Source organism: Oxyura jamaicensis, chromosome 6, assembly GCF_011077185.1.
Source record: "Oxyura jamaicensis isolate SHBP4307 breed ruddy duck chromosome 6, BPBGC_Ojam_1.0, whole genome shotgun sequence".
Classification (NCBI taxonomy): Eukaryota; Metazoa; Chordata; class Aves; order Anseriformes; family Anatidae; genus Oxyura; species Oxyura jamaicensis.
Genome location: NC_048898.1, coordinates 11957503 through 11980210, shown reverse-complemented (window position 1 = coordinate 11980210; position 22708 = coordinate 11957503). Strand labels below are relative to the sequence as shown.

General features: G+C 42.4%; 1 protein-coding gene across 13 annotated transcripts in view; it reads left to right on the top strand.

Annotated features, from left to right (window-relative positions):
- The window catches only part of ZMIZ1 (zinc finger MIZ-type containing 1), a 346051-nt gene that overhangs the window by 251163 nt on the left and 72180 nt on the right, over positions 1 to 22708 (top strand). Inside the window, exon 1 of one of the 13 annotated variants that reach the window (XM_035330683.1) lies at positions 2654 to 2822. The exons of 11 other annotated variants lie outside the window; for them this stretch is intronic. The gene's annotated coding sequence lies outside the window, so the exon portion shown is untranslated. Of the gene's footprint in view, positions 1 to 2653; positions 2823 to 3113; positions 3419 to 22708 lie in introns of those variants that run through there. One more of the 13 variants, XM_035330684.1, reaches the window with a different exon arrangement.

The window sequence follows — 22708 nt, the reverse complement described above, 5'->3', positions numbered from 1 at the left end:
CAATGGGGAATGTAAGTTTTCTATAGATATTTTTTTTCCCTCAGAAAATAAGATTTCACTGAGTCTTATATGAGGAAGGAGTCAGTTTTGATGTTGAGGACCTCACAATTGCCTATACACTGTTGTTGTTGTTGCTTTTTGTGTTTTTTGAGATAATAACACTATAACAACTGTGAGAAAATTTTGTAAATGCAGTAAAACCTGAAACAAACACAAAAATATATGCTCTGTTTATCTAGAATTTATGCAGTTACAGTCAATTATAAATTTAATTTGCAACCACGAAGTCTGAACTCTGTGCAGCTACCTTGCTGTAGGGAGTTCGGTCTTTGCATTATCAACATATACCTCTTAATGCTTTGCCAGTCCCAAATAACCTCCTCTAAAACTCATGCTATTTATCTATTCTGCCCGCCTAGCTGTATAATTTACATCTCCCTAAAGCCGTCCGTCCACTCTGAAAGGCCACAGAAACAGTTCCATGGGGTTCTGTACTTCTCCTGCGTGACCGAGTCAAATCTGATGAACTGGGGTTGAGACACCATTTTGTTGGGGGGTTGGTTCTGTGAGGCCTGTGGGCCTGCCTTGGTCCCTGAGGATCTGGCTCAAGTCTTTGCCATGTCGTAGGGACTATCCACTATGGGTAAAGGTGCTCCGGGCCTAACGCCGTGTTGGTGACACCTGTAGTGGCCATATTGTGTCAGGACTCTTCCTTTAGCCCCATTGTGCAGCTCGGAGGTTGCAGAAATACCACCACGAGCCTGGTTTGCCGCGCTGCTCATTGCGATAGCCAAGGGGAGAAAGCCATAGCCCTGCTTGGCGGCCTGACCTGGAGCTGAGGCTGCAGGAGAGGAAGTTGGGAGAAAAGCACACATACCTCTTACTTGTTTGAAGTGGATTTGCTGAAGGAAAAAAAAAAAAATAATAATAATAATAATAAAAAAAAAAAACTGCACCATGAAATCTGACAATGCTCTTTTGTGGAATCACTTTTCTGAGGAGAAGTGTTCTTTGATATCTGTGATAGTTTGCTGTTCCAATCTGTCATGTTGCAGACTCTGTCTGCTAAGGTGTTTATAAAGCAGAATTAAGTGATTGTAAACATGGCAGGGAAAGCTGAGGCCATTTTTTAGTTGGAAGGAATTTTGCTGGATTGCTGGTATTTCTATTTTTTTTTCCCTGTAGGCCCTCCTTTCTCGTTGCTTGGGCTGTGTTCGGTCCCTTGCTGGGCCGTGCAGACTGGCCGCCCCTGAGGAGCCAAGGTCCTGTGAGGAAGTGGCTCCATGCTGCAGCGGCTGGCAGGAAAAGGCTGGCTCTGGGCTGCAACTGCCCGTCCTCCTCCCCGGAGGAGACAGCTTTGTCACGTTGGCTTCCTGTTCCTTTTTGTGTTTGGTGGGGGAGGTTTTCTCTTCGGTGTCGTCAAAGGCCTTGCACCAAAGGTTTTATTGAAACAGGCTACACTGCAGCACAAGTTGAAACGTGGAACTTACTTAAAACTTGTGTGTAACTCAGGGAGTTGCATGGGAAAGGTGCTTGGTGGTGGGAGGAAGGAGCACCAGGTAGTGCTCAAGGTCTGGGCTCCAAACTTAAACAAAAACACACCAAAAAAAAAAAAAAAAAAAAAAAAAGGCAACAAAGCAACCAAACCAAGGCTGTCCAGTATCCTGGTAACTCCCACCAGCAAACCACAGCTCTGTGCTGCCTGCCTCAGTTTCCCTGTCTGCAGGCAAGGGAGGACACTTGTTGTTCTGTCAGGCAAGAGCAAGGCGATGAGTGGCCAGCTACCACCTAGGTGTTAAGCACTGTTGCAGCCTGCAGTGCCATCAGCAATAAACAACACAAACCTACTGCTTCACTAACAGGCTCAGCATGTCCAAGTAGACCCATGTGTGGCCAGGTACAGACAGCCCCACGCAGGTACCAGCCTGGCCCAGGTAGATCCCCACACAGGTACAGCCCCACAGAGGTACAGCCTGGTTCAAGTAGAGCCCCACACAGGTACAGCCCCATGCACGTACAGCACAGCCCAGGTACAGCACAGCCCAGGTACAGCCACACGCAGGTACAGCACAGCCCAGGTACAGCCCCACGCAGGTACAGCACAGCCCAGGTACAGCCCCACGCAGGTACAGCACAACCCAGGTACAACCCCACACAGGTACAGCACAGCCCAGGTACAGCCCCACGCAGGTACAGCACAGCCCAGGTACAGCCCCACGCAGGTACAGCACAGCCCAGGTACAGCCCCACGCAGGTTTCCTGGCCCGAGCACAACTGTGCTGGACGCCGCCAGCGCTGCTCCACTGCAGCAGCCGCTCTGGACGCTAATTAGCGTGCCTAGTTTGATGGATTTAGTCAACAGCATTCAGCAAACAGGGGAGGGGGGAAACAAGTGTATAAGATTTTCTGAATCTAAAGACTTTTCAGCCTCGATGTCCTTAATGGTTTGTTATGCGGACTCGGACAAGTGTTGCTTCCAATTAATTGATCAAGGGGATTTATTTTAGTATTTTGGCTGGGTGCCAGAGAGGGAGGCTTTGTCCTGGTGGTTTAAGCACCACCCCTCCTTGCAAGTTTGAAATGTGAGCTGCCTGCTGTTTTTTTTTTTTTTTTTTTTTTTTTTCCTCCTCTCTCTGTTTCTCTCTCTCTCCCTTCCTTCTGGCAAAGTGGCTGTGGCTGCGTGTGTGCGCGCGTGTGTGTGTACGCGTGTGCGTGCGTGTGTATGAGTATGAGAGGAGGAGGGAGAGGTGTAATGGGAAAGCAAGAGATGGAGCACTAGAGGCAGAAAAGAAAACCATCAATATCAGTAACATGCAGCTGAGGTGAGATTTTCTGAGTGTTTGATTTTCTTAAAACCCTTTCAGAAGATTTAAAGCAGCCTTTTTCCGTGCCGTCTGCTGAAGACGTACTCCTAAGCAATGTCATATGGATGCTTACATGTATATTGCTGTTTTAGGTCTGTTCGCGTATGTGTGAAGTTTTAAAGCTTAACCTGATTCTCTTTATTGTCTCTAGAGGGTTGTAGCTTGAGCACAAATAGCCTGTTGGCAAGTACGGTATGAGCCCATTAGCAAGACTCCATCTGTGATTGGTTTTGCCTGGAAACCGGGAGACAAGCAATGAATAATTGATGTGTGTTGTGCAGTAGCTGGACAGGCAAAGAGGAGAGAGAGAGAGGGAGAAACAGAGCAGGGTGCCCTCAGAGGGGGGAGAGAGAACAAGCTTGAAAATAGCTACTGGCTGCCTTGTGCTGAGATTAAGGCAACCCCGGCTGTCTTTGTTCTGCACTAGATGGTTTCTGCCTAGAAGTGCTTTCAGACATATGTGGCCTTTTTCTGCAGCAGAAGAGAGGCAGGAAAAAACAGAGGAGGGGGAGCAAAGGAAGACTAGTTTTTTTTGAATGAAAGCTAACTTGTGGGTAAGTTGGTTTCTTGGGGGGGAGGGGGTGTGTACATGTGTGTGTGTGTGCGTGCGTGTGTGTCAGCCGGAGTGTGTGTGTGTGCGTGCGTGTGGCAGCGGGCGGGTGCATTGTGGGTAAGGCAGTGCTGCATGTTGTCAGATGGAAACAGCAGCACCAGGGGATGAAAGGCAGCTCCAGCAGGAAACTGGGACAGATTTGCATACAGTTACCGCTCATTGTGTTTGCCCCTCGTGAGATTTTGGGATGTGAGAGGGAAATTCACGTCTGGCTCATTTAACTGCTTTATGATGTTTTTATTTTAGAGGGTGAAATGTTTATTTTTTTATTTTTTTGGCGTGAGAATCTTGTTTATTTTACCTGCAATCATAAAACCAAAATGCAGCAGCAATCATCAGAGGCATTTTCTTCAACTTTAGCCTGCCTGGCACTGTCAAAATGTGACGTGCTGTTCTGCGAGCAGCAACGACAATCCTGCTGCCACCATTTCATTTTTGCTGTCTTTATAAAGACCTTGTCATGCATAACTCACAAACAGCGCGCGCCCGTGGCAAGTGGGTTCAAAGACAACTCCCAAGAAGTATGCGTGTCAGCGGCAGTCTCGGGTGTTTGAGATGACAAGTTTTTTGCCCCTTGTATTTACTAATAATAACTGTCTTGTTTATTGCTTTGCTAGTGTAAAAGCTGAAGAGATTATATAATTTGCATAGGGTTTAAGGAGTTTTCAGAAAGTTTAAAACTGATGATGTCAGAGTGGAATTTGAGACTCCTACATGGTGCAGGGAGTGTTGTTGTTTTTTTTGTTGTTGTTTTAGTTACTTGATTTAAAGCAAGCAATAATTTTCACCTGAATACGATGGTGCAGATTACTGTTCAGCAAAAAATAAGCACAGCAGATTTAGACGGCTTCAGTGTTTGCATCTCAGGTGTGTGAACCCAGCAAGCATCAACACCGTGGTTTGTTGGGGAAAGAAACTTGCTGTTGTAGATGGCAGCTCTCCCATCAGTAAAATCGCAGCACAAAGTGCAATAGGCTTTGTCTGAAACACTGTCAGTATCTGATCCTGTGTCATTCAAGTCACTGTCAAAACCAGCACTGACTTCACTCATGCAAACTACTTGACTCTGAGTACAGGTGAGCCCTTGCAAAGGTCTGGCTGAAAATCCTGTAGTACCTGTGGACTTTGGATCAAATAGGCACTTCATCTAGACAGAGCTGACTGGCTGAAATGGCCAATTGGAGCCCTCGTTTCGGGCAACAACTTACCTTTGCTCAGAAAACTACAGAGGCTGATGTTTGGTGTGCAGATCTGTAAGTTCTGTTGTGCAGATCTGCAAGATCTGCAAGAGAGAGAAGTTACTGTGCAGACAGTTGCTGTTAAGAAGTCGTGTCTCAGTGCGGTTATGGAATGACCTGAGAGAAGCAGGTAGCGTGGCCAAAACACCACCTGTAAATGGAAGTACATAAAATTAAGACCCAATTAAAATTGCTGTTAAGTAATCCATTATTTCTTTCAGTTTTTCCTTAGTTAAAACTTCATTGCAGTTATATTGGTAAAGAAAATAATATCAGTGGCTAACTAAAATGCAGAAAAGTAGAAGCTCTTCTCAGTTGAGCAAAAGCATGTTTCCTCTGCATGACACTGATCAGCTTAGCGGGATTTTGTTCCTCTTTTTGCTTACTACTGAAATCAAAATGGCAGTTAAACCAGAGTAGAACTTGAGAACAAAAGTTTGTTTTTATGTAAAGTTACTTCAGAAGAGCTCAATCCGTAATGCTTCAGTTGGATTTTAAGCCAGCAGAGGGGTGCTACCCGAGGCTCAGCTTTGAAATTAGGATGAAATCTTTTATTAAAAAAGTACTTCACATGAAATTGATCCCCCACACACACCTTGCCCCTTTCTGGAGGACCTCTCAGGAAATCTCTGGGGAAACATGCCTGCAAATACAGTGACTTTTCACAAGCAAGGAAGCTGCCTGAATGGGCAATGTCCAGTTTCCTGGTAGCAATTGAAAACACTGACCATGAGGGAAGTTTAAAAGTCAGTCTTAAGTGTCTGACGTAGTTTACATTTGTGGTAGAATGGCTGCGAATGTCAAATCTGTGCTCTTCAGATCTGATGTCTGGGTGGTTCTGACAGAAATGTTGTGTTCATACCTCAGAGAAACACATGCGCTCTTATTTGTGTTGGTTGTGCTGCAAGTGGCACGTACTCCTGGAAGCCTGCTGCTGGCTGCTGTGTCAGCACCCAAGAAAGGCAGTGCCCATGCAACACACAAATTGTTGGTTACACACCAAAAACCATGAGTGTTCAAACTAACAGTGAGAGAATAATAGAGGATACTTTGGGCTCAATTAATAAACTAATTTGCTGTAGTAACAGGTACAGTTTTAATTACGGTGAGATAGTTCAGAGAAAATAATCTAACAAAATAGGCGTTCTGGTGCCATAAAGGTTAATAAAGCAATCAGACCAACAGCCACTGGATCCAGCTGAACTTCCCCACCCCTCAAAAATCCCCAGCAATTACTAGATGTGTAGCTAGGCCAAGAGAATTGTGTTTTTCTGTGTCACACACCAACCTGATGACACAGAAGTTCCCATGCTAGCTTCAGTTGTCACCGGGGCTGTGGCAACTGTGACAACTGGGGCTGTGACAATGCACAGCTGCTTGGCAGCAGTAGCCATACTTTCTCTTAATTAGGACACCAGCAAAAGGGAGTTACTGATCAACAGCAACAAGAAGTCTTAGCAGAGTGCAACCAAGAGGAAATTCACTCTATGGGATTTTACAGTTGCAACATAGCTTTTCTCTCATGGCAAAAGAAGACAATATTATATTTTACACCAAAATGGTAAGAGCTAGCCAGGAAAAAATAAAAAGTAAAACAAAACAAAGCCTTACCATGTGGAACGTTGCTACATGAAGTGATGTTCCAGAGATCTCAATGAAGAAGCTCTCTGGTTTTGTTCCTCTCAATGTAAGAAGAGAGACTACCACAGGAAATAACTTCCTCAGGGCTTCTCTTGCAGAAAACTTGTTTTATCCTTGGTGGAACAACCAGAGGATGCCTCTGTCACAGATGCCTGTGAAAGTACCCATAAGCAGCTGGACAGCAGGGCTTCCCCAGCACTGCTCAGCCATCAGTGACTGCAGGGTGGTGTGGAGGCGTTCAAGCAAGGGCTGAGAGATTTGAGGTGAGCCCCCGCAGCAGCCCCGCTGAGCCACACGGATAGTGGACCTCGCAGGGTACATACAGCCTGCAGTGCAGCATAGGTGTAACCTGGGGGGTTAAGAAAAAGTACTGTAACAAACGTCCCAGTGCCAGTGCCAGTCCTCTGAATTTCCTAGAGTTTGCTCTGGTGGCTTGCCTTGTATTGCTTTTCCAGAATAAACCAGAAAGGGCTGTGAAAGAAACACTAGCCATGATGTCTGTTTTGCTGTAGTGTGGAGTTATTGATCATTAGTTTACAGTGAGAGAAATGAGCAGATCCTTATAGAAATCGTGAAAAGTTAACCCATTGGAAAATACTTTGTATTAATAACTGTTGTTTCTTCTAACAGCAGGACAGGGACAGAAATTCCACCTGGTATACTTGCTATAAAGCGCTTTAGCAAAAGGATGTTTAGGTATATAAAACACTAGCTCAGGAAGTAACTTGCAAGCATTGTGTGCATTTACTAGAAAGCTTAGCACTCCAGCACTTCCCTCCCATTGGTTCTCCTAGTTCCAAAATGTGAAGCACCCTTATAGAAACAGGGGTGGTCCCCAACCCAGTGTCACGTGGATAAAGTTAAGGGAGGTTTAGAGTATTGCCAAGTTTGATAAAGGGTACAGGTGAAAGGAGACCAGCTCTTCCACCTGCCTGCATTGCCACCGCTCTTCAGAGGCCGGTGAGACATCAGCAGGTCAGCATCAGAGGAGGCTGGCGAAGGCGAGCCATAAGGCCTGTAAGGACAAATAAATGTCCCAAAACAGCTTCCTCAATATCAGAACAATTCAAAATGACTGGACAAAAACTTCTAAATTGGAATGTAACAGGAGAGCTAGCCTTCAAAATAAAATGTGTGTTTCAAAAATTATCAGAGCTACACAAATGCAGAATAAAGCAGAGCAGTAATAGCTTTTAAGGCATGGTGAAGAGTGCATATCCATTAATCATCAATAAGAAAGCAGCCAGCCAGTCTGGCACACACATAGGCTCTTTCACTGAGAATTCAGTGCAGAGACAAGAGAAGCCCAGAATGAATGCAGACCATTTTTTTTCCCCATTTTTAATTGGAGGTTCACTTCAGAATTTTCTCTGTAAGATCAAGACAAGGTATGGTAACAGAATAAGTGACACTGGGACAGTAATTACTAAAGCAGTGTGGAAGGCTGCCACTCAGCCTACCTGTAATAGGTGTTAAACATTTCTCCAGCTGTTGACCTGGATCATTCTCAAATGCCTTGCATTCTCTGGAGTGTGTTACTGATCCTGGTTCTGAGCTTGTTTGGGCTCATTCTGTTGACAGTAATCCAGTGTGACCAGTGGCAGTTTGATCTATTCCAGAAAAAAAGTTAATTTTCTTCTCAGTTGTCTTTATTAGTACCAATAAAATGTTCAGACACTGAGCTAAGCTCCTAATTCTTGTTGTTTATTGTAACTGAAGTACAGCTCTCATCAGTTTGATGAATAACCTTTTATGTTTGTTTATCAACTTCTAATTCCTCTGCTTGTTAACAGTTAATGTTTTCTGCACCTCCTGAGCACCCCTTAAATTCCTTAAATTTCAGTAGGTAGGAAAGCTGCACTCATGTCTGTGTTGAAATCCTGGAAGCACATGAAAAACCACAATTGTTGGTAAATGAGAGCTCGTTAGAATTATATTTGTTGTAATATGCGGATGGGTTCCTTCTTTTGCATGCTTCTTATTAAAACTATTTGTACTGGATTTTAAAAATAATTCTGACCTAACAGTAACAAATGAAGCTGGTAGAGGTTTAGTGGGAGCAGAAGTAGGACAATCTGGAAGGCTCCTAAAATCGCTCCTTCATGTATTCTTGGGTATCTTTTATTACTCGAGTCCAAAAAGGTAACCAGGACTGCTAACAGCAGACTGTGAGGTGACTGTTTTCAGTACTCAATTAGTTCTGCTAACCAGCTTTACTGACTTCTTGTTTGCTTTAGCGGTTTAGTACATTCAGCAGTTTATTAACAAGAAATTGCCTTATTTCTGCATTACTAAGTAGCAGGAAGATTAAAAAATTACTGTTTTACATTGACGTTTGTTTATCTGTATTCTAGTCAGACACCCCAGAAGGGTGCTAACAGTACCATTACTTTCAGTCTCATGTACCAGCACCATCCAACTGTTAAAGAAAGTTGAGTTTTTCAAGCATTGCCCTAACACCGAGGCTTTCAGAGGAGCCTGTCATGATTTACTTATTCATACAGATTGCAGTGGCTTATGTAGTCTTGATCCTGCTTGATCTGCCAGCAGTATTTGCTTCTATTGATCACAGGCTGTTATTTGACTGCCTTGAGCAGCTTGCAGGTCTCCCTGGTTCTGTTAACTGGTATTTCTCAACATTCTCATTTTGTTGCTGACAATAGATTTAACTCCAGCCTTGCTGCTCAGACAGATGTGCCACGGGGTTGTGTCATACCCTTTGTGTTGTTTTGCTGAGTTGGGTGATACCTTAGTGAACCTGGGGACTGTAACTGGGGTTCCGTCCAAATTTGGCTGGTAGCTCTGAGACGTAATGCACGTTTGGCAGTGTGCCTAGCTGTCATGTGTGGTTCTAAGTGTGTAAAAAGTTCCTACCACCCTAGGTGTAATAACATGGCATATTTTTGGAACCAAGAAATGGTCACGTTCAATCTTCCTTCATGTTCCCACTTACCTTTTAATTCATGTGCATTCTTACTGCTTTTCCAGCAATAGGGCAAATGAGAGGTTAGTCTGGAGGAAACTTCTCAACCACGTTGTCTTCCTGAAGGTAGACAGGCATTGTGAAATTGTCCTATTGCAGTCAGCTTTCTAAATGGCTATAAATGTTTTCTAAATACTCCTCAGGGTGGAAATACTGTAGTTTCTTAATTGGCTGATTTATCTGGAAGGTCTTTTAAGTGACTATCCAAAGTAATTTGTGGCTGTCAAGAAATACACATCATTAGAGAACAGTTGCTTTGGAATCAGGTTAAAACCAGAAACGTTCATATAAGCTTTTATATGGCCTTAGTCCATCAGATACCAGAGATCTTAATCATTTTACTAACTGACTTTATTCATGGCTCCTGTATATACCTTTAAGCTCTTTGAAAAATAGAAGTATAGATGGCCCCTGTGCATTTGTGTTCCTGGTCCTAATATGAGGGTGACCTTCTTTTGAACATGCAGTTAAGCTTCTGTCTGTCATTATTTGTTGCTCCTTGTGTCATTTTCACAGAGAAAGGGCCCTGCATATGGTGTTTGAGCAGAGAGATGAGATAGCCAGTGGGTGGCTTTTTAAAGAAGTATCTCAAGAATTATGGGGACTTGTAAGGAATAAGTATAATAAACCATGACCGACTGTTTTCACCCTTCCGTATAGACACTTCTAAATTTAGCAAGACTGGAATGTTGTCCTTATGGATTGCCAGATACTCAGGAAGCTGCTTCTTTGTTTCTCCATCTATAAAAAATACCAGGGGGAGATTTATTCTTTCATCACGAGAGTTTTGGACTTGGAGAGGTAGTTGATCATTATTACGTAATAACCCAAAATCTTGATAATGCTTTTTGCAGTAAGCAGAACAGAAGATGCCTTTGTAATTTCTGCTAGGAGCTGATTGAGCTGATTATAAGAAATGAGAAAAAAAAAAAAAATCAAGTCCCGTCTTAACTGCTGACTTAAAATGGTTCACTTGAAGCACTCACGATCATGTTGCAAAGGCAGAGATGTCCTTCGTGTTAAACGACTGTAATCTAGAATGTTAGAGAGAGCTAAATGATTTATTGATGTCTTTTTCTGCGGCATTTACCTGCACCTGTAGCCAGCCCATTCCATTTATTTTGGCTCCCTGACAAATTAGCAAGCTATTTGTATGTCAGACTTGGTCAGTAGTCAGCTCCCTCCCCCCTTACATATTGAACAGCTTTTAATTTAATTGTTTGCGGTGGTGGCAGTTTATTATCCCGATAGATGTCGCTCAGAGGAGATCTTTTTTTCCTTCAAAAACAAACAAAAATGATGATGATTTATGAGTGAATATTCTCATAGTGCCATATAGAAGAGAGTATGCTGAAGAGCTTCAAGCCTTTTCCATAGACACAGGCAATATCTTCCCTAACAGACATCCGTGCGACACCTTCCTTTCTGTTGAGCAATGTGGAATGTGAAATACTAGTTTCAGTTTTTATATTTATTTAATGACTACGGTAAGGTTAACTGCTGCATAAACGTGGTGCATGAATGCTCTCAGCATCGCTGAAGTGTGCATTGCCACCTGCAGCGGTTATGCAGTTATTCTTGAAAAACCTTTGTAGGGGATTTAGGAGAAAATTACTGTCTTGCTGAATTGTCTTAACTGTAACCGTCATCACTGTGAGGGCCCGAGTGCTGCTTTTCCAAGTCAAAATGACATCCTGCGACACGGAGGCGGCTGCGTGCTCTGACGCTGCTGCTGGGGTGTGCCTGGGGAGTCCCCACCTCGCTGCTCCTCCGTGAGGAGCTGAACCGCAGGTGTGGGGCTGCTCAGCTGAGCAGGACCGGTAAATCTGTGGTGTGGGTATGTTTTCTTAACCTGCCCATGTTATTTAATCCAGTCTTACTCTTTATAAATCATGAGTAACATGACTGTGATCAAGCAGAGAGGATTTTCACGTAACGTGAACGTGCCCAGTGCCAGCCACCTGGACACCTGTCTCTTCTAGGATCCCCCGTGAGTGCAGTTGGTGAAAGACCCAGCTATTTTTTTTCTCCTCTCAGAAGGCTCCATGTTTGCTAGTTAACACTGTTGGCACTGTACAGCTTGAAATGTTTTATGGTCTTACATCTACTTAACCTTTAATGTTCTCTGTCAACATCTATTGTGACCTGGTGGCCTATAGTTAGTAAAATGTGCCCTTGCAGGCTGCCAGATACTGTAATGAAATTAGGCCTTGAAAATTATCAGACCTGTCAAGGGGGCTTATAATCCTCTAAGAGCTTTAAGTGGTTTCTTACCTTTGCTTGAACACGCATTTGACCTGGCTGAAGTGTTTTTTCTTGCTTGTTTTGTTTTTACTTCCTAGTAGCACTTTAAAAACTGCAAAAAAATAATTGGTTTCCTTGGCATATATATATGAGGGAAAATGTGGTGTCTCAGTTGTCTTCTTTGGCTTCTTCTTTGTCTCTTGCACCTGTAGAGCACCCGTTAAGCTCTGCAGATACTTCAGTGGGAACGTGTTCCTTTAAGTAAGCAGTCATGACACTTCATTATATGCATTTGTCAGTCAGCAGGCGCCACGCGATGACATGAGCTAGAAGGGAATGTCAGTCCTGCTTTGCGAGGGGTTTGGAGTCAATTTAGCGCGCACAGAAGGCGCTGGGCTGACAGCCCTGCAGACTGGTGTCGGCTGCTCGTCTGCAGAGCGAGTACTGTGAGGATGGTAACGCTGCATGGTTACCTGTATTTATCGCTCCTGTTCTTTGTCCTGAGCCGTGGGCAGTACTAGAGATGCAAGACACTTTACCTTTGGCTCATCAGTTCTCAATTGAATTGCTAAAAGTGGTTGTAGTACCTTGGTGGTCTCCCGGTGATTGTAACACCATCAGAGACGCTGTAATGTTTCTGAACTGTCAGAAATTACGTGTGTCATAGCCAGAAGAAATGCAAATGTGCAGTAGAAGCAGCAATACCACTGACTGTACACAGCCAGGAGCTGAGTTTGGCAGGTCACCTATCTGAGCCTGCATCCTGAGTCCCTCTTCAGAGCAGTCTCTGGCCTTTGTGAGGTTGCGGTGTCTGAGCTATTTGCTTCAGATTATTGCAAGCTGCTAATATGACTTTAGTTAAAAGCCAATTTGACTTGGGCTTCTAAAGTAGTGGCCAGTGACTCTGTTTCCTACCACCATCAGGGTAACTTAAGGTAAGGGAAGAGAAGAAAGATAACGAAATGCTGCTGTTTGGAAATACCACTTGAGACCTTATACATACCTGACAGGGGGAAATGCACTGCAGCATTTCATATGCAAGGAAAAGACCTATTACAGGGATGTTTTACATCTCCATTGTTCTCTTATAGCACAATTAGGGAAGGTAAGAATGCAAAATAAATTGTGGTCTCCGGTATTAAACTGTGTATAGAAATTAGTCTTGTTGGTGTTGTGTGTTTTTTTTTTTTCTTTCTTTTTAAAAACACTCCCCTCCCCCAAAAGAGTTTGGATTGTTTGAGGTGACAATAATTGGGATGGATGCTGGAACAAATTGCCTTCCATGTTCTAAGCAAGGAAAACTAACAGGCAAATACCTATCCTCCAGGAAGAGTAAACACCTGTTTAATTTTGGGGAGCTTCCAGTACACTCAATACTAAATCCTGAGCAGGAATGTACCAAAATCCTGACCCTGTAGAAGTTGTAAGTGTGCTTCCCCTTTCTTTAGCATACAAATCCCAAGAATTTCCTAGGGCCCCCATGGCAAGAAGCAGGAAGGGATAGAGATAGAAGAATGAAATCAGTTATCAGGCAACCGTGTAGATTGTCACGAGATGGGCTGTCCCTTGTGATCCAAGAGCTTGAGTATATTTACGGGTATATTTTTACTTCATGACAGTCTAGTGAATGATCTCATCAGCTGTTGCTAGCAGATGCAAAAATGATGAGCTTGTGGTAGCAAGCCAGACATTACACTGTTTTCTGTGCTTGTCTTGGGATACGAGTGACAGACATGTCATCGACAGTTTTCTTTTTGAATAAAATTGTCCACAGCATTTTGGAAGGGTTCTAAGTGGATCGGGATTAATTGTTTGGTTGAGGGAGAGGACTCCTTCCAAGCAGCGGCTGCCTGTTGGTGAAAATTTAAGATGCTTTTTGGCTCCTAGGAAACAATGTTTTGAAGGTTATATAGCTGTCTTAAGAAGGAAGAACCTGAACCGTTGCCATTTCTACTTTGATGGCAAAGACATGAAAACAGCTTGGAAAAACTGGGGAACAACCAATGTCACCTTACAGTACTCACTGTTGTTTGTTTAGCTGTTTCTCAAAGACCTCAGATACCTACTTTTTAATACATTTTGATTTAACAGCAAGGAAAAACAGTTTCTGCAGTCAGACAAGCAGCTTTTCCAGTGCCAGATTCATCAGATCTGATTCTCTGCAGAGTTCTTCTTAGTGTCAAGTCACATAAAGCTGATGCAGATCATTGGAAAATGGGACCTCTGTCAGTGCTTAGATTATTTCATCTTCAGTGTTGATTCCTGCTTGTAATAGTTTCTGTTAGCAGTATGTTTTACTCTGAGCTTTCTATTTCTCAATTATAAATGTCTCTCCTGTAGCTGCAGCACATATGCCCAACCCATATGAACACTCAGACTTTGCCTATATCACCCAAAATAACAGGAGACGGGTACTTTACTTGAAATATGCATTTGCTTTTCCAGGCATTTAATCAGTTTAAGGGTGTACAAATCGCAAAAGGTGTAAGAGAGACCCAAAGCAGATTGAAATGAGAGAATTTATTTGAATGCGGGAACGTCTGATGATAAAATAATACTGTATGTGAGTTAAAGACCCTCTGGCTTTAGTGGAGACCTAAATAGCCTGAGTATTTTCTCTGTTGCTCAATTCTCCCTACTTTCAACTCTGTTTAGCATACGATGGCACTTTTCCCTAACATTGCCTCACTTCTTGCTTCTGTGCCTGCATTTGTGCAGTACCCTGACTGTCAAGATGTCTGTCTTACTGCGATATGGAAGTTAATGTCTTACTGTGAAAGTAATATTTATTATTCATTGTCTTTACACTGAAATGTCTCTGTATTTGTTGATCTTCACAAAGCATGCCAAACAGTTGATAATTTTTCAAAAATCTCACTTGAAAAAGCTCTTGTTACCTTAAACTGCAGGCTAATTGTGGATCTCAGTTTTCTATCAGAGGAATCACCATAAGCCACCCTTCTAATTTATGCCATTTCAAGCTGTTGTGCAGTTTCACTCATAGTATTTGGCAAAATTTTCAAAGTCGTCTTCAGAGGACTTTAGATTGTTAACAGACCAAGGCATTTCTGAAAATTTTTACCAGTTGTCACCATCTAAAACTAGAGTCTACAGTTGAGTTTTCCCATATGTATTTTCATTGTTTGCCTAATCTGTTTTGAGATCAGTTTTGCATGAATCAAGTACCCTAGGGGGAAGAATCTAAGTGCTTCTCTCCAGAAGCTTCTGCTGCAGATTTCATTGATGATTAAGATATTTCTGGCCTGTCCTTAGCTCCCCTTTTTCTTCCTAATTACACTAGAGATTGAAGATTGTGTTACATACTGTATGAGTAGATATATACCAGCATTGACTCAAGCATCAAAATAATCCATAATCAGATTTCCTCCGGTGATGGCAATTTCTCCCTTGAAGGCTGGAAGGTAGAGCTACCTATCTGAGAGAGAGACAAGACCTGAGCTGCAGCTTCAAAGTGCTCTTAAGTAAGACAGGACAAGAGAAAAAAAAGAGAAGGGAAGGAGAGATTACCAAACCAATCATTCTGTGGTAATTACAGATTTTCTAGCTTTTTTAATTGAAGTTAAACTATGCCTGCCATAAATTAGCAGTCAGACTGGTAACTTACACTCACCTCACACAGCCCGTTAACATTTCCCTGCAGAGCTGTGTGTCCTTCTCTTTTCATAACGTGAGCTCTGAGGCTTTACCTGCTCTCCACTGAACTTGAGCGTTACACAGCATGAAAGTCAGGCGCGTTTTGGAAGACAGTTTGTTACTTGCTTTCAGTAATCCCTCTAAAACCTGGAGAAAAGCATTAAGCTACAAGGACAAGGAATTTTGCGCAGTGCGAACAAGATCACCTTAAGTGAGATATACACATAAAACTTGGGTGAGCATGGAAATGTTAAGGACTGTGATTATTTACAACTCTCAATACAGGCAAAAGTGCTAGGGTAGGTATAGTTCTACAACAAAAATGTCCTTTTGCTGATACAGCTTGTTTCACTTGAGGAATTAGTATAAGCCATAAACTAGCAAAATCACTTTTCTTTGCTGATACAAACTATATTTGCAATAGGCACATACATCAAACTTTTTGAGGGTGATTGTTCTGGCAGAATATCTATTGAAATGATCACAAGGTATAGAAAAGGTAAGAAACATGCTCCTGGAAGCACCTTTTACTGCTTATATGAACTTTCCAGCTTGTACACTGAGCTCTCTTTTCTGGGTTAGCGCTCTGTTGGTATCTCATATTGTGTGTTCAAACACAGACTGTTCCTTTTTTCAGTGTAGGGAGTTTGAAAACGTACTGAGAGTTCAAGGTTAGCCGAGGTGCATGTTCTAGCAAATTTGTTTCCAAAGACACTCCCATGGGTATTTCTCAGCCTCTCTCTAGAAACTGCCCTGTTCCCCAAAGCATCATTTTTCTTTTTGTTTTAGCATCCATGAATGCCAGTAAACAAACACAGTCTACAAGTTCTGTAGAAAAAAAGGCTGGCATTTAAAGATTTGTGCACAAAGTGGTCCACGAGATTCTCCTTGGCATTATGGAATTCCATAAATAAAGCTTTACTCCTCAAGAGTCATTTTGAGGATCAGTCTGATGCAGACTTTTACATAATTTGGAGGTTTCAGTCCAGAAGGACTTATCCTACCCTGTGTTTTCTTCGAGTTTCAGATTCAAGGAACTATCAAAGAAATTATGAACTCAACTTAAATGGGCTTGACTTTATTGACAGCAACATCTTTTTTATTCTTCACTGAATTCATAGTTGCCCCAAACTGTTGACCAAAAGGCATCCAAACACTTCTTGCTCTTTCAGCAACCTCAGCTGTGTTTCCTTTGATAATTTCCTGACAAAGCAGTTTAGCCTGGTTTCAGTATAAAAATACTCAACTCTAGCCTAGCTCTGAGTAAAAACTGTTTTTTATATATTCCCAAGGCTGCTTGGTGTTTTTGCTCTTCAGTGCAGCGACCTACCCTTCGGAAAGAAACTGGGACTTGCCAGAGCAAGGCATATTTGCAACTTGAGCAGCTTTTGTCTAAACCACATCTGTGAGCTTTTTGTAAATGAATTAAAATACAGTTATGCCTTTTACACCAAAATTGATGCGGTCCATTTTTCCAGCCAAATGGTCTTTAACTGTATTTGGAAGATCTGTTCAAAGATAAATGTTGCTGCTGGTCTCCTTTCTCCAGTGTTGGTTTGCCTCTCCAGAAATGTGATTCTTCATTTTTCTGCTTATCTTTTAGGTTTTGACAAATACCCAGTATTTGGATCAAAGGACAGTAGCGTGGGGCAACTTCTTTCCATATCCTCGCAGTTTAAGCATAATAACTAGTTCTAGCATTTGGTAATCTCCTGCCTTAGAATATCACGTTTAGCCTTTTTAAATACCTCATTAATCCAACGGTAACGTGCTACTGATGTTACGGTCAAGTGGATCCAGAATGACGAACAAAATGATAAAATAGTGATTGACAAACCTGCTGCTCAAGGTGGGGCTAGAATTCATCGCAACCTGGAGCTGGTTTGCAAAGCCGTTTGTTGTCCTACCTGGGGAGGCCTGTCCTGAGCTCAGAAGTGGAGCATCCCTCCGTGACCCAGTATTCCTGTGCTCTGTGTGCTTGCGGGCAGGAGCTATGTCCCCTGCCAAGTTACTTGGGTTCTTTTGCTGTAGGTATTTTTTTCCTTTTGAAAACGAATTATATACTCATCTGCATTCTGATTACTTGAAATATTAATTTAGAGTAAAAACAATCAAATCAGTAATTTGTGTTTAGTTTTTAATACTTTCAGAATTGAGCTGTTTCATAAACTGAATTTTCTCATTTCTCTTAATGACTATGAAGAGTTTCTATGTCATTGAAACAGAAACAGTGGAAGACCCAAAGCTCCTTAAGGCTGCAGCCCTACAAAAAGCCTAGGGTGGGTGAAATGGGCTCAGGCCTGGGACCTGCTGTATGCATGCTTTGACACTACTGCTCCCAAGTAAACCAGGGTCATGGGTCCTCATCCTCACGCACAGCTTCACTGAGATGACTGGCTTTCTTCCTGAGAAGATGTTTCTTCTCTCAGCAGAAGGATTGGGTGTGTCAGCAGGAAAGAAATTGTGCAGTCTGTTTGTGCTGTGTAACCAGAGCTGTTAGTGCTCTTAATTCCAAAAAAAAAAAAAAGCTGAATAAACAGTTACAGACCAAAAGCACAGGCAGGATAGCTGAAGTCCACGGAGATAGGAGCAATGCAGGCCGGGACACTGAACCCCAGTAGGTGAGGCACAGGAGCCTGGTCTCACTCTGGGGTGTCGGTGAGGAAGATCTCCCCAAGTTAAAGAAGGAATTAGGTGCAGAGAGGAGGAGCTCAAGCGTCTAATAGCAATATGCAATTTCAGATCCCCTTTTTGTTTTGCAAGCTTATACTTGGCAAGAACATGTATGACTTTGATTGAAAAGCTGAGCTGACAAAACCTTTGTAGAACCAAAATATGAAGTGAAAGGAAAATCTTGTCTGGAGTTTGAAAACAGTTTTCCAAGGTTTCTTTTCTGCTGGGGAAGGGGCTGGCCAGTGCTGTGCTGGGTCTGTCTGCAGGCAGGTGGGTGAGGTACCTGAGCAACTTCTCCATGTGACAGCTGTACCTATTAGGCTGCATTTGCTATCTCAGTATCTCCAGCGCCATATGCTTTTTTTCTTTAAATAACCAGGAATATAATAGGGCAGATGTGAGCAGCAAAACGGTGTTAAGCAGAGGAATGATTCTGAAGAAGAATCAAGTGATTAATCTTGACACCAGTGGTCTGAGCCAGTTTGCGACAGAACTGAATTAGTACGTGCTGTGCAGTTCCTTTCATTGTCCCTGTTAGTGGAACAGTATCTTTAATCAAATTACAATCTTAGTTTCTATCTGTTTTCTTATGAGTCATTAGTGTTTGTAATTCCATCCTTTTTGAACTTAGTAGCTTGGATATTGCTTACTAATACGCTTCAGAAGTGTTGCAGATTGGTTTTGTAGACAGCCTAGGCAGTCTCCTCAGCAGAGAGGCACATACAACTGTTTTTATTTTGTTTAATTTAATTTTACCGGTTCAGACTCACTGAGGTAAATACTTTTTTGAAATGCCTTAGAAAACAATGGTATTAAAAGCATCAAATATAAACATGAAGGAATTAGCATGAAATTACAGTGAAACAGCAGCTGGAAATGTAATCATGTAGACAACTATAGTATAGCAATAAATCCGAAAGCAGTTACAAGATTTATTGTTGAGTTACACAGATTTTATTCAAAAAGCAATCAGAAGAGTGTCAGGATGCTGGCAGGGGCAGGACGTCCCCCTCCAAGCACTCAGCAGTAGGTGGGGTTCTCCTCTCAGGACAAAGCGCTGTGATGGCACAGTTCTCAAGTCCAGAAGTTGATTTTTTTATTAGAAAAGAGCTGCTCTCAAAACAGGATCTACAATTATGAATCTGATCTTTTTCTGCCTTATCTATTAGTTCTACCATCTGTAGCTATGAAATACATACTGCTCTAAAAGATGAATAGGATTTTATTCTCATTATTTGCTGCCTGCATGTGATTTCTTTTATTTCTTCCCCAGCCCTTGGTGTTAATGAGCATCAGTTCACAGTAGTTTCCTATTCTTGTAGCATGTTTTAGAACAGTCCTAGGAGAATAAATGAGGAACCTTAAAAGCACCTTTTTACAGTTGCTTATCAGAGTTTAATTCCCACGTTGTTAACAAATCGTAAGGCAAGGATTTACCATGCAAGCACAGTTCCAGACTACATTCTCCATGACTGCTTTTACCTTGATTGTGTTGCTGCGATTTGCCTATTTGCACTTCTTAAGGTATTCGGAGGAAACAGAGTGTTATAAATAAGGCATCAGAAGGCAATTTAGTGAACACCTTAGTATCTGTTGCTGAGAAGGTAGAAAAACAGATCTGCTCGTCTAATTCAAAGCAATTTTCAAAGAGCAATGCTGCGTAAGGTCACTGTGAGAAGGCAGGGAAATCCCAGATGAGCTGGGAGAACTCCTACCAGCTTCTTTTTAATAACCCACTTGGCTTTCCAGGCTCAGGCATGAGGACTGGATCTGCCCCTCACTGTGGCCTACTCGGTGAGCTGCAGTGGTTACATGGCCCCGTCATGTCCTCGTTCCCTCTGTAGGAAACACATGGATGTGGCACTAGCGGGGGGAGCTAAAACCCTGTGCTGTCTGTGCGATGGAGAGGGTGTCAGTGTCCTTGGCCCTCGGAAAGCAGTCGGAATCCCACCTGGCACACAAAACCCCATCCTTCCTGTTACTGCTGCAGGTTTTGCCATTCTCCTGAGCATGCTCAAGACTTTAGCAGAGTTGCTTATTTTCCTGTAATTGTTCCTCCTGTTCCCTGTAAATGACAGAGAAACCACTGCATAAATCCTTTCTTCAATCCATGGCATTTTAGTTTTGGCATGATAGCTAATGACTCCTGATATGCATTTTACAATTTAACTTTTAGGTTTAAAATGCTGCCCCGGGTGTTAACTAAGTGTCTTATCAACGAGACCTGCACATACCTCTTGTCTTTTGGACATACAATCTCTGTGCATCATCGTGTTTCCTTTTTCACATTCTATTAATTTTTTATAAGCTTCATCAGAACTGTAAAGCACAAGCTGTTTTCATGTAGATGGTTTTTATGGTGACTAAACATTGGAGAAAGGAAAACAAATAATTGTCCCAATATACACATTGCCTGGAATGAACAGATTGATTTAAAATGCACTGCTCCAGTGCATTACATAGGCAGCAGTCTTTATGATTCACTTCTTAATTTCTGGACTTCAGCATGCTAATCCTGAGTTTTCAGCCTTTTTTTGTTTTGTTTTGCTTTAAACTAATCTTGTTACTTTAAGTAATGCAAGAAGTGTATACATGTTGCTTTCATTGCAGAGGTAAAAAACTTCACTTCTTTTCAAAAGGTTTACAGGTTTAGAACCCAGTCACACTTCAAGCTGGTACAAATGCTCATATTCATCAAAACAAAATGTAGTATGGCATCCAGCTACCCATACACCTTGTTTCCTTCCCCATCTTGTCTTTTTCTGATGCAGAAATGTGTCACCTGCAAGTTCTGACATTTTACTTTCAAGCTCTTTTCCAGAGACTAGGTGAATGTATTAAACACTGATATTTTTTGACGTGACTTTGATCCCCTTTGTATGGCAATCGTTTGCCATATTGAGAGCTGTTGATGTTGCTTGGTGGTGGTGGTGTTTCCTACTAAGCAGTTTCAAGCTGGTGACAGCGCAGGTTGCCACAGATCTGGTGGCTGCATAGTTTCTTGGGAGCCTCCTGTAAGGGGCTTGGTCCCAGGCTCTTCGAACGAGCAGATGGGTGACGTGAACGTGCCTCACTTGGGGCACGTCTTCACTGACATCTTCAGAGGACTGTACTGGTTTGCCTTTGCTGCATGCTGCTCAGTTACACGTTTCTGGGTATTAAATCAAGGTAATTGTTTGGAAGCCCTTTCAGCTGGGACTCCTCAGAAGTTTTGCTTTTAAAGAAAGCAATAGGATTCAGTGGCCAGCCAAATTCTGCGTAGACGAAGAAGGGCAGTACTCCTTGCTACCATGGCTGGCTCTGTTGTCAGTGCAAAATGCAGGTAGCTGGTATCCTCTGTGCTCCCACACTAAACTGAGTTGTAGCACAGCCCTCTGCTCTTGCAGCTCTTGAATGGTGCCGTAGCCATCCTTATTAACAAATACTAATTGGTGCACCTCTCCTTGAACAAACTTTTCAAACGTCTTCTTCATAAAGCTTAGATTTCTTGTCAGCAATCAGAGCCTTGAAAGCAAAGTAAAGGCAGGAGCTTGGCTGACATTTGCGAGCCAGTCGGCTGGCTGCTGTGCTCTGTGTTTATAAATACGACATCGGGACTCACAATCCTGCAGATCAACAAGGTCAGTTTGAGAAAGCAGATAAAGGAGAAAGCAGTGTCTGCCTGCTGCTCACACCACGCTGCATAGATGGACTCTGTTCATCTTGCCTGTGTGGGACTTCATTTTATTTTTTTATGTTTTTTAATTCATCATTCTCTCCTCTAGTCATTTACACAAAGGATGCTTTTAAATGAGTAATGAGTGCTTTCCTGTTTGGCAGTTAGTTAAACTGAACTTTGTGTCACAGCTCTTTACGATTCACTCATACAAGACCTAAAATATTCAAGACTGGTAGGGGGGCAGAAAGCTCTGTCTGGCTCATGCTGTTTCTAGGAAAAGGGAGTCTTGGGGGGAAAAAAACCCCGCAAAGACCTACAAATTATGCAGTGTTCTTTCTGTCCATGAATAGTTTCTCTTGTGAGTGAATGAGGCTGTATTTTTGGACTTGCAGACAAAGCAACTTGTGCTACAACTGGCTTTTCTCCAAAGCACACTTTCTGTGCTTATTTAATTTTATTTTATTTTTAAATACATTGATAGCCTGAAACTGATTTAAGGTCCTGAGTGGATACTTGTCCAGTTGGTCATCTTCTTGATGGTATTGCAGATCATCTTGCAGTGCGGCTAGGCTCTGCTAAGCCTGGCACGCTGCATCTCTGGTAGAGCACAAATTTTGTTCTGTTTTCTCATCTCCCAAGAGCTGACTCATGCTTGCACAGAAAGTCAAAAACTGAATCGAATTCAGACTTTGAATTGAATTTGTATTTCAGACTGTTGTTCTCTACCTCTTACGGCACCTTGTGAAGAATGCTGTACAATTATATGGTTTCATTCTGAATTAAGACCCGTTACTGTAATATATATGCTCAGCAACTTTGGCCCTCTGTGACCTAATTAGAGAGGTCAGTTGGAATTGTGTCCATTTTAACTTGTGGAGCCGAGTCAGGGGAGATCTGCTATAAAGTGCCAGCTTGCTTGGCTTCAGTTGCATTTCATCCTGTTACCTATTCCAGTTATGAATCCGTGCCCTTGTGGTTTACCATACACAGCATGGGAATAAAGCAATTTTGTTGCAGGTGTTGAGAAAGTTCATTGTGTTTTAACTTTTTAAAAAGCACATGCAGTACAATCTATTATAGTGACAAAATTGACTGGCCTTTATGGAACATTTCTGGTGTAACTTTTTTAAAAAAACTCGC